We start from the raw sequence: 20274 nt of genomic DNA on the forward strand, positions 1-20274 counted from the left end.
AGTACCTACCCGTTAAAGAAATTTCGTCCCCGAAATTTAATAGAGGTCGTCATGACTAACAATGAGAATGTTATTATAACGATTATAGAGTTTTATCATGTTCAAGAAGAATGGATAAAATAATTCGATTACTCGAAGCGTATGAGTGAAGTTATCGTAAATGAATGAAATAAGATAATAGTGATTCGTCGTATCTTTTGACGTCATCATGATTGATCTCCGAAAAGAAAATCTTTGTAATCTATATTGGATTTGATTATTCGGCGATTAAGGAAATTATGATCCTCTTCGAATTAATGCGATAATCCATTTTGATTTCTCTGTCGGATATTTCACTATAAATCCACCTCATTTGTTTTCTTACAACTCACACCTTCTCAACTCATATTTTAAAGTATTTGTCAATATGCTTCATCCAGTGCTGATTCTTGATATACTCCTCACTTTCATATCTGTCGCTCTTCTTTTTCATCTGCCTCCGGAAGAATCTATTTACTTCTACTATACTCTTGGTTTTATAGTGTTTTTAGTTCTCCCGTGTCTTTATATTGCTATATGCATTGATATATACGGTTTGTGATTTCTGGGTTGTTGTTGGGTTTTATATCTTCCCTTATATTTCAAAGTCCTTGCTTCTTCTATAATCATTGTCATCCACAGTTAATGCTCTCTTCTATTTGCTATGATTTATACTCCCATTTCTAGTTCGGAGCTTTGTCCTTCCGTTTCTTCTTCTTGCGATAAGCACCGCTTGTAATGGTCCAGAATTCGCAGATATAAATTTCGGAATGAACATTGTTAATGTTCTAGGAAGAAAATTGTAATGACACGATCTTGACTTGTCAAATTACCAGAATACCTCGGAAAAGGCCGAATCATCAAGAAATATTTTCTTGATATTTAGAGATCAAAGAGAATACAAGAGTCGTGTAACATAGCACATGATGACGTTATGATCTGTGAATCATCATGTTTCATTTAGAAACTCAGCATGAATTTCTGTAATATAATCACGTTGATCAAGTGTCATTATATTATACTAACTCATGCTTCAGCTCCCAACACTTCTTCAAGAATATTCCTATTTTAAACTCGAATGTTTCAGAATTTAGAAACTAAAATAGTTTCTTTTATGATATAATACAGATAGCGCGAAGAGGTAAATGATTTCAGATAAGAATAATTATAAAAATATCTTCAGAAGTATGGATGATATTTATAATGAAAGATACGATGATATCTTAGAATGTCTAATATCAGAGGATGATGAAGGATATTGTCCGCAAGGGTTTAGAGTCAGGAGCAAGGTATTCGTTAATGACTTCAGCAAGTACTGAATCATTTGGATTCTTTGAAGGCAGGTTCAGCCTTTGTGATTTGTCCACAGCCTCATTCATACTTTGCTCAATCCGTTTTCCAGGTCCAAAGCTTCTCTTTTTCTGAGCTTTGCCAATATACTATCCTTTATCATCCAACTTTTTACTGTTAAGGTCGTTTACAGTTTTTGCTGCTTCATCAGCATTTTTCAAAATTTCGAGAACTGGTTCGCAGTTTAGGGTGTTTTTCAGAAATTTCTCATTCAAAGAATGTAAGTCTTGGAGGTAGACGTTGTGTGTATATGTAATTGTTGATGTAGACATGCTGTGAGGTTTCAAAATACTGATTGCTGATTCTCAATAATTGGTATGACAATTCTTGTTATAAGGTACGAATGAGTATATGATAGGGTTTCGATAATTATAATGAATTTTTTTTTTTTTGGAAAGTCAAAGATCAATGAAGTTGTTGGTAAGTTTATTGCTAATGTGGTGAATATAAACAATTCCCCTGTAACGTTGGTGAAAGGGCAACGTATTTATCGAGGTTATAATAAGACTGTTTTGATTGAGAAGTTGAAGATGACTTGCTGGAGCTGTGACAAAACTGTCTATTTTGAAACGGAATTGAAAAGTTATTTTAGCTAGTAAATGCCAAAAGGTCTAACACGGATACGTGTCGAACTATGACTTGGGTTTTGAGAGTTTTTCAGGTGTATAACTGTGGGTAACATGTGGTTGGATCATCATCTCGATTGTTCCTTAGTTGAAGTGTCTTCAGGAATTTCGAAGGGTTTGAGCACATATTGTAATCGTTAATACATATGATGTTCTAACACAGTTTTGAAGTCAAAGTATAGCTTTGAAAGATATAGGAATCTAAGAGTGATGATACTGGTTATATTTCGAATTGAATTATGCGATTTCAAAATCAGAATATGTAATTGAATTTGAATGAGTATGATTGTTTTGATTTATATGAAAGAATGGATATTGTTGTAAAAGTAGGGAGTATAGTTGATGATTGCTGAATCAGTTTCGAAAAATGTAATATATTAATTGTGAATTTATATATCTCTCGAGTATTACCTACCCGTTAAAAAAAATTTTCACAATTAATATTTTGTACAAAAGAAGTTTATTACAGTCTTTATGAAAATATATGTGTATATTTTCTTTAGATGTAATATAGATTTAATAAGTTAATATTAAATTAAACTCATTTGTTTTATGGTTGGAACTAGAATTGAGTAATCCCTAAAACTTTATAAATTGCATAAGTATTTCTTCAATAATATTGAAATTATGAATCATTACTTTGTTATTTGTTGGTTTTCGTGAAATTCTTGTGAACTTCGCAAGGTACAAATGATGTTATTTGAAAAGTTTCGAGTACATCGATGATGAAAGCGTAAAATCAAACATATATTCGAATAATACACTTGATTTATTATAAATTGGATTTTTTATTGAATTGAGACAGAGATTGTAATTAACGATGGTTAAGTTGCGGACGAAGGACGTACATCATTGCATATTTGTAATATGAATTAACTGAGTAGTTAAGATTCACACATAATAGCTTAGTACGGGAAGATTTATTATGGTTTAAAAATTTATACATATAAAATATACATATAAATCTTTCGATTGGAAATGAGTTAATAATTCATAACTCGTTGATACAATATATTTGTTGTTGATTCGTAATGATGTCCACAATGATTCTTGAACTGACAGAGTTTGTGATGTTACAGGTGCTGTTGATTCTGACGATACTAACGGCACTGACTGTGTTGATGATGCTACGGTCCCGTTGATGCTGTTGGTAAAACAATTCTAGCTTGTAAATCATACACCATTTTCGATCAAAGTTTCTACTCTACCATCTCCGTTCACTCATCCGATTTACGGTCAGAATTAAATAATCTCTAAGATTTTGGAGATTACATAACTGCCGCAGAGATATCTCTTCAATGAAGTTTATGAATTAATACTTCATCGTTTGTTGTTGTTGATATTCCTGGATATTTACAGGGCGTATGATGTTGATGTTTGAGATACATATTGTGATGTTGCGGTGTGGGATGTGGATGTTGTTGTTGGTGGTGGTGATGGTACTGTTGGTGTTGCTGATGGTGGTACTGTTTATGCTGCTGGTGCTACTGCTGGTGTTTGTAACCTTTGCACCATATTCTCCAAAGCCACTACCCGAGCGCGAAGCTCGTTGACTTCTTCTATTACACCGGGGTGATTGTCGGTTCGGACGAGTGGATAAATAAAATCTAGAATTTGGTGTAGTATGTAATCGTGACGAGATACTCTAGAAATAAGAGAGAAAATGGTGTTTCGGATAGGTTCGCCGGTAAGTGCTTCAGGTTCTTCGCCAAGAGGGCAATGTGGTGGATGGAAGGGATCACCTTCTTCTTGTCTCCAATGATTAAGGAGGCTACGAACCCATCCCCAATTCATCCAGAATAGATGATGACTAATTGGTTGATCCATTCCGGTCACACTGCTTTCAGAACTTGAGTGGGATTCCATTTCGGAATCCGAGGGACTTGAACTAATGACGAATTCCATTTCGTACGATTGAATAAAGAATTTTTTGATATGAAATGATTTTCCGGCTATCGGGTGGTATTCTAATTATATAGAGCAAAAGGTTTCGTAGATTACGGAGGAATTTACGGAATATGTCAGGCAAAGTTTACAGTAACAGATACGCTAAGATATGAATTAGCAGATACGCTAAGATATGAATTTTGTCTATACACTATTCATGCAATCAATGCAATAAGATGTGTCTAGACTAAGAATGATAAGCAGGTAATTTCCGACAAGAATGATGAGCAAAACTTTTGAAATGCAGACACGGTCGAAGTCCAGACTCACTAATGCATCCTAACGACTATCAGTTAGACACACTAATGCAGACCTGGTTCGCTAAGACCACCGCTCTGATACCAACTGAAAGGACCCGTTCATATACATTATAAACGATTCACAATAGTTGATTACATCGCGAGGTATTTGACCTCTATATGATACATTTTACAAACATTGCATTCGTTTTTAAAAGACAAACTTTCTTTACAACGGAAGTTGACGGCATGCACACCATTTCATAATACATCCAACTATAATTGGCTTAATAATAATCTTGATGAACTCAATGACTCGAATGCAACGTCTTTCAAAATATGCCATGAATGACTCCAAGTAATATCTTTAAAATGAGCTAATGCACAGCGGAAGAATTCTTTAATACCTGAGAATAAACATGCTTTAAAGTGTCAACCAAAAGGTTGGTGAGTTCACAGGTTTATCATAACAATCATTTCAATATATTAATAGACCACAAGATTTCCGTTTATAAATATATGTACACTCGCAAGTGTATAAAAGTATTCTATAAATTGTAGGCACCCGGTAACAAGCCTTAACGTTCATGTTTTACCCTCTGAAGTACACCAGATCAGGTGTGTTTAAAATAACCTCGAAGTACTAAAGCATCCCATAGTCAGGATGGGGTTTGTCAGGCCCAATAGATCTATCTTTAGGATTCGCGCCTACCGTACATAGACAAGTAGTTTAATGTTACCAAGCTAAGGGTATATTTCTGGTTTAAACCCACGTAGAATTAGTTTTAGTACTTGTGCCTATTTCGTAAAACATTTATAAAAAACAGCGCATGTATTCTCAGTCCCAAAAATATATATAAAAGGGAGCAAATGAAACTCACAATACTGTATTTCGTAGTAAAAATACATATAACGTCATTTAATAAGTGCAAGGTTGGCCTCGGATTCACGAACGTATCAATATTGAGATTCAATATTGCAGGAAAGTACGTAGATGCAACGGAGATGATAAACACTAGATTGACCTCACGAGCATACCCATGAACTATACCCATCACCTCCATAGCTATAACCCATAATTTCCTTAGCTTCGACTCATTCAAAAAAACTATTTTGAAATCACTCGGACAGCACTCCGTCGTAATATTTTATGTATACTAATAATATCTTGAAATAATACAGAGCAAATATATATATATATATATATATATATATATATATATATATATATATATATATATATATATATATATATATATATATATCAATTGAGAGAGTTTAGAGAAATATATTTTCAAGTTTCTATGAAATAATGAAACCTATTGAATTCTATTTATAATAGATTTTTGAATTATAAAAGTGAATTATTAAAGTATGAATTATTAAAGTGAATTATTAAAGTATGAATTATTAAAGTGAATTATTAAAGTATGAATTATTAAAGTGAATTATTAAAGTATGAATTATTAAAGTGAATTATTAAAGTATGAATTATTAAAGTGAATTATTAAAGTTAAAGTAAAGTAAAAGTAAAGTAAAGGTAAAGTTAAAGTATAGTAAAAGTATAAAAAACTATGTATGTATAATACGCGTATAAATATATATAATATTAATTTAAATCGTTATATATATTTAATGAAATAAAATATAAATATCGTTATATTTATTATACTGGTTAAGTAATGAGTTGTCAAAAGTGATTCTAGATATTTATAAAAGTTATATACGTTTTAATAATAAAGTTCTTTTTAAACTGAAAACGTCTTTGTACGTTTGAAAATAGATTAATAGAATATTATGGAAACCAATTCTCCACTAACTTTTGTCTAACTTTCGTAAATGACACTTTTTGTTTTTATTTATAAATAGCTTTACAAATTATTCTGAATATCGTTAAGAGGAATAGATTTTCTCAAATCATAGTGGACCTCTCAACAGAGACTTGTAATCATAATTCAATCATTTAATATATTTTTTTTCGTCGAAAATCATATTGAAACAAATACGTTCGTGTAAAGTATTATACGTTTAATACTTTATTAATATTCTCAAGTTATAATATATATATACATATACATATCTATTTATATATAACGGTTCGTGAATCGTCAGAATTTGGTCGAGGTTATAATGAATGTATGAACACAGTTTAAAATTCTTGAGATTTAACTTAACAAACTTTGCTTATCGTGTCTGAATAATATAAAGATTAAAGTTTAAATTTGGTCGGAAATTTTCGGGTCGTCACATATGATTATAACATCTTCCGTTAAAACGCGTTTTAAAATAACTCGTTTAGGTAATACACGCACCCGCTTTAAACTTGAGGGACCAATTTTGCCAATTGACAAAAGGAGTGACTAGGTCAAAGAGTCAACTCCCCCCTCATCCATTTTTCCTTTTCCATTTTTCCTTTTCCATTTTTCCTAATACTTTCAACATTTCTCTCAAAACTCCAATTCAAAGATTCATCATCTATTCAAGATCTAGCAAACATCAATTCAAACAAATTACATATTTGGAATCCTTGCATCTTCCTCTTCGAATCCATACCCATTACATCTCATTTGGGTAACTTTCTAAAAACACTAGATTTTGTGTTCTTGATGATTTTGACTTATAAAAGTGTAAATTAGTGTCTATGGCTCAAGTCTAATATGAATATGTGATATATATGCTCGATCATGTTATTTTAAGTAACTAGCATGAACTTGAAATTTGGTGTGTTTGATTTTGTGATTTTGTTACTTAAATGTTGTTAGATGTTAAAAGTGCATGTATTAAATGTGTTACTAGTATCACTAGCTTCAATTTGATGTGTAGGTTGACTTGGAAAGACTCCATAAACTTCATTGCTAAATTTGTGATTTTGAGTTAGGGTTTGATAGAAGTAAAATGGATTTTTGATGCATTGAATGCTTTGCAATGTCAATTGTAAGTGTTTAGTTGTATTGTATGCGTAATTACCTACGAAACGGCGTATTATATGTGTGCATTTGGTTTCTGAATCATTGGTTGCATTTATGAGCTTGAGTATCGTTAAAGATGAACATTTAATGCGGTTTTGATTGTTGTAAATGCTAGAATTGATTGATGATATGTGTTTAGTTGTATTCCTCGCTAAATTACATTTCCAACGATGTATGGTATGCGTTTTAAGTGTTTACGGTTCATTAGTTGTGTTAAAATGAGTTTGGCTCGAGACTTGAACACTTGCACCAACCCAGGTACCAGCTCACGTTGAGTGTCGCGGCGCGGCCCTCCTTGGTCGCGGCGCGGCATTAGGCGTGTTTGGATTCTTATCAAACTTACATTTTTTCGAAAAATGTTTGCTATGCTACGCACCTCCGATTCACATGTAACTTGTTCTAACATGCTTATATATGATTAAAAACCTCAGAAAAATAGTTCGGGACCCGACCCGAACGTGTTGACTTTTTCGTTGACTTTGACCCCGACCAAAGTTGACTTTTAATCAAACTTAACCAAATGTTTGTGCAATCATTCTAACGTGCTTTTATACTTGTATCTTGCATGGAACTTGACAATTTGATTCACATGCTATATAATCGAGTCGTAACGAGCCATATGACTAATTGAACATCTTTGACCAACTGTGTTTACCGTTTTTGATACGACCTACTTGTTTAGGTCAAGACTAGCATTCGTTCTTGCACACGTTATCTTGTGAAGTAATTTATTCGCTCGTGCACTCAAGGTGAGATCATAGTCCCACCTTTACTCTTTTAAACTTACATTTGGGATGAGAACACATAAACGTTTCATTTTACAAAGTGAACACAAGTACGAAAACAAACATTCTACATACGAGTTAGAACAAAAATCCTCAATTCGATTATCATTAGTTACACTTGCCGGGTGTAAGCGAGAACTTATGTTGTATGGCCATATAGGTTTGACAAACCCTCATTCGGACGGTTCGCTACCGTTATTCGGATGAAATATATTTTCGAGAAATAGTGTATGTTCTAACACTATTGTGATGGGGTTCTATGGATGGAAAGTTAAGCCTTGATAATTGGGTGCTCGTGATAACAAATTTTAGAATGATTTACTATTATTCAATGATACAAATCTTGTGGTTCATTTGTACTTACTTACTTACTTAAACCTATGATTTCACCAACGTTTTCGTTGACAGATTTCTATGTTTTTCTCAGGTCCTTGAACGTTTTGTGATACATGCTTCCGCTCATTATTTTGATACTTGCATTGGATGTCGAGTATATATGCATACATGGAGCGTCTTTTGGCTACTTTTAAATTGTGTCGCATAGGTTTCACTTGTACTTATAACGTTGTAACTTAACTTATGGTTGAACTAACCTTGTAAACTTCGAAACAATCTTCACATTTGAAATGAATGCGACATATTTTTTTTTGGTCAAACGTTGTTTTAAAGACTTATGACCACGTAACGGGACCTAATACCGTCAATGACAATTTTGTCGGGTCGCTACAGGTTCAAGAGCATCGATCCTCAACGAAGACATCATGGTGACTCGAACGTGATGAGTAATGGGTCAAATATTGACTAAGATTAAACCGCTAACTATGTGAGATCATGATTAGTATGAAACTTAATAGCATTGGTATTTTTTTTATCACTAACGATGTTTATGAAAAATGCGTTACTTAATATATTGTAAGTTGTTGATAACAATTTTAAGTCAACCGTGCAACGCACGGGCTATTAAGCTAGTAATAAATATAAAGTACTAAAAATTTGTAACCGAATGGAATAGCATTTCAACATTTATGATTATTTATAAGGACGCGTAGTTTTTAAACGACAGTCGTAAATAAAGAGAATTAATACATTATATAGAGCGTTTCATATGACTTTTACATAATACTTACTTAAAGGTACAAGTGTTCTATCAAATTCAAAATAGCGCACTGTGAGTTTATTACAGTAACCACTGTTGAGAAAAGAGACACTGAATTATAGCAAACCGCTAGTAATAAAGAGAATTAATACATTATATAGAGCGTTTCATATGACTTTTACATAACACTTACTTAAAGGTACAAGTGTTCTATCAAATTCAAAATAGCGCACTGTGAGTTTATTACAGTAACCACTGTTGAGAAAAGCGACATCGAATTATAGCAAACCGCTAGTAATATTGAAATAGCGACAATAAAGAGACACCAAGATTTAACATGGAAAACCCCAATAGGGTAAAAAAACCACGGGCAAGGAAATAAAACGTTTCACTAATAAGAATAATATGAATTACTCTTCTCTCTAATTACAATGATAAGCACTAATCTTTATATCTCTTGTAATTAGGAGAATAACACTCACAAACTCTCTATTTATCTTTTTAGTATACAAGAACACTTGTAATTTGGGATGTATAAATGAGCATGTATGATGCTCTATTTATACTACTTGAAAATGAAGAAGTTGTATACAATTTGACAACCATATGCTAGTTGTAATCAAGTTGTCATCTATATGGTAGTTGTAATCAAATTGACAACTATATGAAAGTTGTAATCAACTTGACAACCATATGAAAGTTGTGATCAAATTGAATTTGTCATGTCACCTTCTAGATTATTACTTCAATAATCTCCCACTTGAAGATTTGATTGAAGTTAAATCAATCTTCACACGATAATCCTTCCTTGCCGATAATGTTGATTACATTTCCGCTAGGCCGCATGAGGAACGACACCAAGTAAACTTGTCACTGATGATTGACTTCGTTAGATAATCAGCTACATTGTTGTCAGTATGAATTTTCTGCACAACCACGGTTCCTTCTTCCACTTTCTGACGAATGAAGTAATACTGAACTCGTATATGCTTTGTCTTTGAATGAAATGTTGGATTCCTTGCAAGATGCAAGGCACTCTGGTTGTTACAAAACAGAGTGATATTTTCTTGTTTTTGCCCGAGTTCCTCTAACAACATCTTTAACCATACTGCCACTTTAGCAGCATGAGTAGCTGCTACATATTTTGCCTCTGTTGTTGACGTGGCTACAACTGACTGAAGTTTTGAAACCCAGCTTACTGTTCAACCACAAAGTGTGAAAACATATGCAGTGGTAGATTTACTGTTATCAATATCACCTGCATAATCTGAATCAACATACCATTTGACGATAAATTCTTGTTCCCCGTAACATAATGCAACATCTAAGGTTCTCTTGATATATCTTAGGATCCTCTTAACCGCATCCCAATGCTCTCTACCTGGATTCTCCATGTACCGACTAACTACTCCCACTGCATGTGAAATGTTTGGTCTTGTACATATCATTGCGAACATTTAACTTCCCACTGCCGATGCATACGGCACTCGAGACATATCCTTCCTCTCGTCTTCACTGCTAGGACTCATAACGGAGGATAACTTGATATTAGTAGGAAGCGGGGTTGAGATTGGCTTACTATCTTGCATATTGAAGCGCTGCAAGATTTTCCTCAAGTAATTCTTTTGAGAAAGCCAAATCTTCCTATTATCTTCGTCTCGGTGAATTTGCATCCCTAGAATCTTGTTTGCGGCACCCAAGTCTTTCATTTAAAACTCCCTAGCCAAATGAGCCTTCAACTTATTGATACGATCTTTGTTAGGGCCGCAACCAACATGTCGTCTACATATAATAGCAAGACAAAATCATTGTCCCCAAACCTCTTGAAATATGCACAAGGGTCTGAATGAATTCTGTTATATTCAGGACTCATTATGAAAGAATCAAATCTCTTGTACCAACATCTCGGTTTCTGTTTGAGACCATACAGAGATTTCTTTAACCTACAAACCAAGTTTTCTTGTTATTCAAAACCTTCTGGTTTAAGCATATAAATTTCTTCTTCAAGGTTTCCATGAAGAAATGCAGTTTTCACATCTAGCTGCTCTAGATGCAAATCAAATGTAGCACACATCGCTAGAACTACTCGAACTGTTGTAAGTCAAACCACAGGTGCGAAGATTTCATTAAAGTCTATTCCTTCTTTCTGAGCATATCCTTTGACCACCAGTCTTGCACGATACCGCTCCACTTGATCATCGTCATTTTGCTTGATCTTATACACCCATTTATTTCCAATAGGTTTTCTACCTTCCGGTAATGGCACAAGTTCCCATGTTTTATTTTTATGAAGAGCTTCAGTTTCTTCCAGCATAGCTGCCATCCACTGAGATGCATCTGAATGATTCAGTGCCTCGCGAAGATTTACTGGCTCTCCTTCCTCTGTTAGAAGACAATATGCAACATTGCTTTCCATAATATAATCTGAGTGCCACCCTGGACGTTTCCTTTCCCAATTAGAAATACGAGTCGCTGGAGCTTCATCAACGACTACTTGATTTTCATCGTGCTCTGGTACTGCTTCGGAAGAATCTCTATGAAATTTATTTCCCACCTGTATCGGTGTAGTTTCTTTTGAAGTGTTGACATCTTCAATATCTCTGTCTTCCGTGAAGACAACATCTCTGCTGACGACTACTTTGTGGGCAGTGAGGTCCCACAAGCTGTAACATCCCGCCTTTTTCCGTTTACTTTTCCGTTTAACTATTTAAATCCCATTATATATTTATAACATCTCCCGTTAATACGTGTTTTAAAAATATCTCTTCTAGGTAATTCACGCACCCGCACCCGAACTAGAGGGACTAAACTTGCAAAGAGGCCAAAGATTTGACTAGGTCAACTAGTCAAACCTTCAACCTCCTCCTCTCATTTTCTCTCTTTCTCTCTTTTCATACTTCCATTTTCCTCTCAAGAACTCAACCAAGATTCATCATCTAATTTCGGATTTGGAGGCTAACATCAAAACAAATTACATATTTGGAATCCTCTCTTCATCCTCTTCGACTTGATACCAATTTCATCTCATTTGGGTAACTTTCTAAAATTACTAGATTTTGTGTTCTTGATGTTTTTGAATTATAAAAGTGTTAATTAGTGTCTATGGCTCGTGTATAACATGAATATATGTTTTGTTTGTTCGATTTGTTGTTTTGAGTAACTAGTTTGAACACTTGAAAATGGGTTTGCTTAATCTTTGATTTTGGAAGATTAAATGTTGTTAAATTGTTAAAGTTCATGTTTTAATTGTGTTACTAGTATCACTAGCTTCATTTTGATGTGTAGGTTGATTTGTAAAACTTCAAAAACATGATTAATGATTTTGTGATTCTTGATTAGGGTTTGATCGTTCTTGAGATGAACTTTTTGATGCTTGAATACCATGAAATGTTAATTGTTAGTATTTAGTTGTAATGCATGTTTCATTACCTTCAAAACGGCATATCATATGTGTGAATTGGATTCCCGAAACTTAAAATGCATTTTGTGAACTTGAAACTTGAAAATGGACTTTAAATGATCACATGACAAGAAATCGGTCATTGGAAATGATGTTTTTGTTTGATGAAACATGTTTAGTTATGTTCCTTGTCAAAAGAGCTTTCCAACGATATAAGGTGCGAGTTCTAAATGTTTACGGTTTGCATTTTGTGCTAAAACGAATTTTGGATCAAGACTTGAACATTTGAAACTGGCCAGGTACCAGCTCCCGTGTATTGTCGCGGCGCGACAATTGTGGGCCGCGGCGCGGCATAAGCCGTGTCCAGGCTCTGACCTCTTTGGTCAAAATACGAAAAATGTTTGGCACACTATGGACCTCCGATTCACATGAGACTTGTTCTAACATGCTTATATATGAATAAAAACCTCAGAAAAATAGTTCGGGACCCGACCCGAACGTGTTGACTTTCGTTGACTTTGACCGACCAAAGTTTGACTTTTTGTCAAACTTAACCAAATGATTATGCAACCTTCCTAACTTGTTTCTGTACTTGTATCTTGCATGAAACTTGACAATTTGATTCACATGCTACATAATCGAGTCGTAACGAGCCATAGGACTAATTAAACATCTTTGACCTATCGTGTTTACTGTTATTGATACGACCTATTGGTTTAGGTCAAGACTAGCACTATCCTTCGCACACATTACTTTGTGAAGTACTTTTCATACGTGCACTCAAGGTGAGATCATAGTCCCACTTTTACTCTTTTGAAACTTACATTTTGGGATGAGAAAACATAAACGTTCCTTTTAAACTAAGTGAACACAAGTACAGGAAAACAAACATTCTACATACGAGTTTGAACAAAAATCCTCAATTCGATTATCATTAGTTACACTTGCCGGGTGTAAGCGAGAACTTATGTTATATGGCCATATGGGTTTGACAAACCCTCATTCAAACGGTTCGCTACCGTTTACGAATGAAATGTATTTTCGAGAAACAGTGTACGTTCTAACACTATTGTGATGGGGTTCTATGGAAGGAATGTTAAGCATTGATAATTGGGTGCTCGTGAAACAAACTTTTGGAATGTATTACTATTATCTCATTGTTGCAAATCTTGTGGTTCACTTGTACTTACTTACTTAAACCTATGATTTCACCAACGTTTTCGTTGACAGATTTCTATGTTTTTCTCAGGTCCTTGAACGATACATGATACATGCTTCCGATCATTATTTGATACTTGCATTGGATGTCGAGTATATGTGCATACATGGAGCGTCTTTTGACTTTATTTAAAACTGTGTCGTATAGGATTTCGTTTGTACTTAACTTTGTGACGTAACTTTTGGATGAACAATTCTTGTAAACTGGGGAACAATCTTTACTTTTGAAATGAATGCGACATCTTTTGGTCAAACGTTGTTTTAAAGACTTATGACCACGTAACGGGACCTAAGTAGACGGCGCCGTCAAACATGATTTGGTCGGGTACCTACAGATGGTATCAGAGCGTTGGTTATAGGGATTTAGAGTTCATTGGTGTCAACCTCGAGTCATAGGGTACATTGGTGAGTCTAGACTACAACCGGCATATAGACTTGAAGTAGGAATTACTTGACTACTTGTGCATTTATACTCGAACGCTTCTACTCATATCTACTCTTAGTTCATCTTAATCTCATGTTGTTTAATTTGATTGACACGCCACCTTGACTTTATAGAATAATGTCGAATGCACATATGAATCAGGGTAATATAATTGCCGGGATTATATTACGGTGACTTATATGAACGTTCCGACATTATGGCATAAAGAATTTAAGGCGAGTCGAGGAAAAACTTCTCTTTATCGTTATTCTATATCACGGTTAGTATTATTGAAAATACTAATCAATGATATTCTTGTGTCTTGAAGGAACAATGGCTCCTCGTCGTGTACGCCGCAATGAAACTCCCGAACAAGCTCTCGAACGGATGCTAGCTACCGCCGTAGATGCGGTCATGGCCGGTCACTCTTCTAACAACAATAACAATAACAACAACCACAACAACAACAACAACAACAACAACAACAACAACAACAATGGGGCCGGTAACTCAAACGAGGGATGCTCCTATAAAGCTTTCATGGGGTGCAAACCTCACACTTTCGATGGGACCGGGGGACCGGTCGTGCTCACCCGATGGTTTGAGCAAACGGAAGCCGTCTTTAGCATAAGCGGTTGTCGGGACCAAGACAAGGTCAAATACTCCACTCACACCTTCGCCGGTGTCGCTCTTACATGGTAGAATACTTATGTACAATCGGTGGGTACCGATGAAGCTAACGCCCTCTCTTGGGTCGACTTGAGGGAAAAGATGATTGTCGAATATTTCCCTCGTTTGGAAACCCGAAGGCTCGAACAAGAGCTAAGAACTTTAAAGGCGATCGGAAACGATCTCAAGGCCTATAATCAACGATTTTCTGAACTAACCTTGATGTGCCCAAACCTTGTGAACCCCGAGTCTTTAAGGGTTGAACTTTACATGGATGGTCTTCCAAAGAGCATCAAACACGGAGTAATGTCATCCAAACCCACTAATCATCAAGAAGCTTTGAACATGGCCCGCAAATTGATAGAAACGGTTGACGAAATCGTAGTTCCGGCACCTAAGGCCGAGGATAAATCGAGCGGCAACAAAAGAAAGTGGGAACCCTCCCAATCAAGCAACAACAACTTTGCTAAGAAGCCTTACACCTCCGACGGCAAGAAGGGTTATGCCGGGAACCTACCTCTTTGCAACAAATGCAACAAACATCACTTTGGCGAATGTAGTAAGCTAATTTGCCATCGGTGCCAAGGAATTGGTCATAAGGCCAACGATTGTAAAAGTGCCACTCCCGTCGCTCGGAAGTGGCCCAATGCACCAAAGACGGGCACTTGTTACGAATGTGGCCAAATGGGTCATTATAGAAATGCATGCCCAAAGAAGAAAGATAACCCCAACACGCGCGGCCGAGCTTTCAACATCAACACCGAGGAAGCCCGGGATGACACTGAACTAGTCACGGGTACGTTTCTTCTCAACAATTCTTATGTCTCTTGCTTATTCGATTCGGTTGCCGATAAATGCTTTGTATCCAAGACTTTGACTCATTCTTTTAGCACTCCACCTCTTCCATTAGATACCACTTATACCATTGAAGTGGCTAACGGGAAACTATTAAGTGCCGACACATATTACCGGGGGTGTACGTTAAACATTTTGGGTAAGGAATTTGAAATTGACTTGATACCCATGGAACTAGGAAGCTTTGATGTAATAATCGGTATGAATTGGTTAGTCAAAACGAAATCTCACATCCTTTGTGATCTTAACGCAATCCGAATTCCTATCGAGAATGGTGAACCTTTGATTGTTTATGGCGATAAGAGTTGCACCAGACTCAACCTTGTTTCGTGCCTTAAAGTTAGAAAACTACTCCGTAAGGGTTGTTTTGCGATCCTTGCCCACGTTAAGAAAGTCGAGTCCGATGAGAAGCATATCGATGATGTGCCTATTGTTAGTGACTTTTTCGATGTATTTCCCGACGAATTGCCGGGTCTTCCACCTCATCGACCGGTTGAATTCCAAATCGATCTTATTCCGGGAGCCGCACCCGTAGCACGTGCACCGTATAGACTTGCTCCATCCGAAATGCAAGAATTGCAAAGTCAAATCCAAGAACTACTTGGCCGTGGTTTTATCCAACCTAGCCATTCACCCTGGGGCGCTCCGATTTTGTTTGTTAAAAAGAAAGACGGATCCCTGCGAATGTGCATTGATTATCGTGAACTAAATAAATTGACGGTTAAGAACCGATATCCTCTTCCTCGCATCGATGACCTCTTTGATCAATTACAAGGGTCTTGCGTATATTCAAAAATCGATCTCCGCTCGGGTTATCATCAATTAAGGGTTAAGGGGGAAGATGTCTCCAAAACCGCTTTCCGAACTCGTTATGGTAGTTATGAATTTCTTGTAATGCCATTTGGTCTCACTAACGCACCGGCGGTGTTCATGGATCTTATGAACCGCGTGTGCAAACCGTATCTTGACAAATTCGTTATCATGTTCATCGATGATATTTTGGTCTATTCAAAAAGCGAAGAAGAACACGAGGAACACCTCCGACTTGTGCTTGAACTTTTAAGACAAGAAAGACTCTATGCCAAATTCTCCAAGTGTGAATTTTGGTTGAAGGAAGTTCAATTTCTTGGTCATGTTGTAAGTGACCAAGGTATTAAAGTCGATCCATCAAAAATCGAAGCCATTAGTAAATGGGAAACTCCTACTACTCCGACTCACATTCGTCAATTCTTGGGTCTCGCCGGGTACTATCGTAGATTCATCGAAAACTTCTCTTTGGTTGCACGTCCTCTAACTGCATTAACTCACAAGGGAAAGAAATTCATTTGGGCGACCGAGCAAGAATCCGCGTTCCAAATCTTGAAGACAAAGCTTACCACCGCTCCTATCTTGTCACTTCCCGAAGGCAACGATGATTTTGTTGTGTATTGCGACGCCTCGAAACATGGTTTTGGGTGTGTGTTGATGCAACGAACGAAAGTCATTTCTTATGCTTCTCGACAACTCAAAATTCATGAACGAAACTACACGACACATGATCTCGAACTCGGAGCCGTTGTCTTTGCACTTAAAATGTGGAGACACTATCTTTATGGAACCAAGAGTACTATCTTTACCGATCACAAAAGTCTCCAACACATCTTCGATCAAAAGCAACTAAACATGAGACAACGAAGGTGGATTGAAACCTTAAACGATTACGATTGCGAACTTCGTTACCATCCCGGGAAGGCAAACGTAGTAGCTGATGCCTTAAGTTGAAAAGAAAGAGCGGTGCCTCTTCGTGTTCGAGCCTTAAACATCACCATCCACACCAACCTTAATAGCCAAATTCGGGTATCCCAAGATGAGGCTCTCAAGGATGAAAACGTTTCACACGAGCTCTTGAACATTCTCGTCTCTCGATTCGAAACTAAGGAAACCGGACTCCGATATTTCTCCGGAAGGATTTGGGTGCCTAGTTATGGGAACCTACGAAGTCTCATTTTAGATGAAGCCCATAAGTCACGATACTCGATCCACCCCGGTGCCAATAAGATGTACCACGACCTTAAACAACAATATTGGTGGCCGAACATCAAAAGGGATGTAGCTACTTATGTTTCCAAGTGTTTGACATGTTCCAAAGTCAAAGCCGAACACCAAAGACCGTCCGGACTACTTCAACAACCCGAGATCCCGCAATGGAAGTGGGAAAGGATAACGATGGATTTTATCACCAAACTACCAAAAACGACGGGCGGTTATGATACCATTTGGGTTATTGTTGACCGTCTCACCAAATCCGCACACTTTCTTGCCATGAAGGAGACCGACAAAATGGAGAAACTTGCGCAACTTTACATTAAAGAAATCGTAGCCCGACACGGTGTACCTTTATCGATTATCTCCGACCGAGATGGCCGTTTTGTTTCTAGATTTTGGCGTACCTTGCAAGAAGCGTTGGGAACGCGTTTAGACATGAGCACCGCATATCATCCTCAAACCGATGGACAAAGCGAACGTACAATTCAAACCTTGGAGGACATGTTACGAGCTTGTGTGGTTGATTTTGGAAAAGCTTGGGACAAGCACTTACCTCTCGCCGAGTTCTCTTACAACAATAGTTATCACGCGAGTATTAAAGCCGCACCTTTTGAAGCACTATACGGCCGAAAATGTCGTTCACCTCTTTGTTGGGCCGAGGTAGGCGACGTGCAAATCACCGGACCCGAACTCATTCACGAAACCACCGAGAAGATCGTACAAATTCGAGATAGGCTCCGGACGGCCCGGAGTCGTCAAAAGTGCTACACCGACAAAAGACGCAATGACCTCGAATTTCAAGTCGGTGACCGAGTAATGTTAAAAGTTGCACCTTGGAAAGGTGTAATCCGTTTTGGGAAACGCGGGAAGCTAAATCCGCGGTATATTGGTCCTTTCGAAATCTTAGAGCTTATTGGAAACGTTGCTTATCGTTTAGATCTTCCGCCTCAATTGAACTCCGTTCATCCTACCTTCCATGTATCTAACTTGAAAAAGTGTCTTGCCGAACCCGATATCGTCATCCCTCTCGAGGAACTTACTATTGATGACAAGCTTCATTTTGTGGAGGAACCGGTTGAAATTGTGGACACCTCCGTCAAGACATTGAAACAAAGCCGAATCCCGATTGTTAAAATCCGTTGGAACGCCAAAAGAGGACCCGAGTTTACTTGGGAAAGGCAAGATCAAATGCAAAAGAAATACCCTCATTTATTCCCAATTCCGGAAACGCAGGATTCCGAGGAAGAAACAACGACTACTACGCCTACTTAAATTTCGGGACGAAATTTCTTTTAAGGAGTAGGTAATGTAACATCCCACCTTTTTCCGTTTACTTTTCCGTTTAACTATTTAAATCCCGTTATATATTTATAACATCTCCCGTTAATACGTGTTTTAAAAATATCTCGTCTAGGTAATTCACGCACCCGCACCCGAACTAGAGGGACTAAACTTGCAAAGAGGCCAAAGATTTAACTAGGTCAACTAGTCAAACCTTCAACCTCCTCCTCTCATTTTCTCTCTTTCTCTCTTTTCATACTTCCATTTTCCTCTCAAGAACTCAACCAAGATTCATCATCTAATTTCGGATTTGGAGGCTAACATCAAAACAAATTACATATTTGGAATCCTCTCTTCATCCTCTTCGACTTGATACCAATTTCATCTCATTTGGGTAACTTTCTAAAATTACTAGATTTTGTGTTCTTGATGTTTTTGAATTATAAAAGTGTTAATTAGTGTCTATGGCTCGTGTATAACATGAATATATGTTTTGTTTGTTCGATTTGTTGTTTTGAGTAACTAGTTTGAACACTTGAAAATGGGTTTGCTTAATCTTTGATTTTGGAAGATTAAATGTTGTTAAATTGTTAAAGTTCATGTTTTAATTGTGTTACTAGTATCACTAGCTTCATTTTGATGTGTAGGTTAATTTGTAAAACTTCAAAAACATGATTAATGATTTTGTGATTCTTGATTAGGGTTTGATCGTTCTTGAGATGAACTTTTTGATGCTTGAATACCATGAAATGTTAATTGTTAGTATTTAGTTGTAATGCATGTTTCATTACCTTCAAAACGGCATATCATATGTGTGAATTGGATTCCCGAAACTTAAAATGCATTTTGTGAACTTGAAACTTGAAAATGGACTTTAAATGATCACATGACGAGAAATCGGTCATTGGAAATGATGTTTTTGTTTGATGAAACATGTTTAGTTATGTTCCTTGTCAAAAGAGCTTTCCAACGATATAAGGTGCGAGTTCTAAATGTTTACGGTTTGCATTTTGTGCTAAAACGAATTTTGGATCAAGACTTGAACATTTGAAACTGGCCAGGTACCAGCTCCCGTGTATTGTCGCGGCGCGACAATTGTGGGCCGCGGCGCGGCATAAGCCGTGTCCAGGCTCTGACCTCTTTGGTCAAAATACGAAAAATGTTTGGCACACTATGGACCTCCGATTCACATGAGACTTGTTCTAACATGCTTATATATGAATAAAAACCTCAGAAAAATAGTTCGGGACCCGACCCGAACGTGTTGACTTTCGTTGACTTTGACCGACCAAAGTTTGACTTTTTGTCAAACTTAACCAAATGATTATGCAACCTTCCTAACTTGTTTCTGTACTTGTATCTTGCATGAAAC

Source organism: Rutidosis leptorrhynchoides, chromosome 1 (assembly GCF_046630445.1).
Source record: "Rutidosis leptorrhynchoides isolate AG116_Rl617_1_P2 chromosome 1, CSIRO_AGI_Rlap_v1, whole genome shotgun sequence".
NCBI lineage: Eukaryota > Viridiplantae > Streptophyta > Magnoliopsida > Asterales > Asteraceae > Rutidosis > Rutidosis leptorrhynchoides.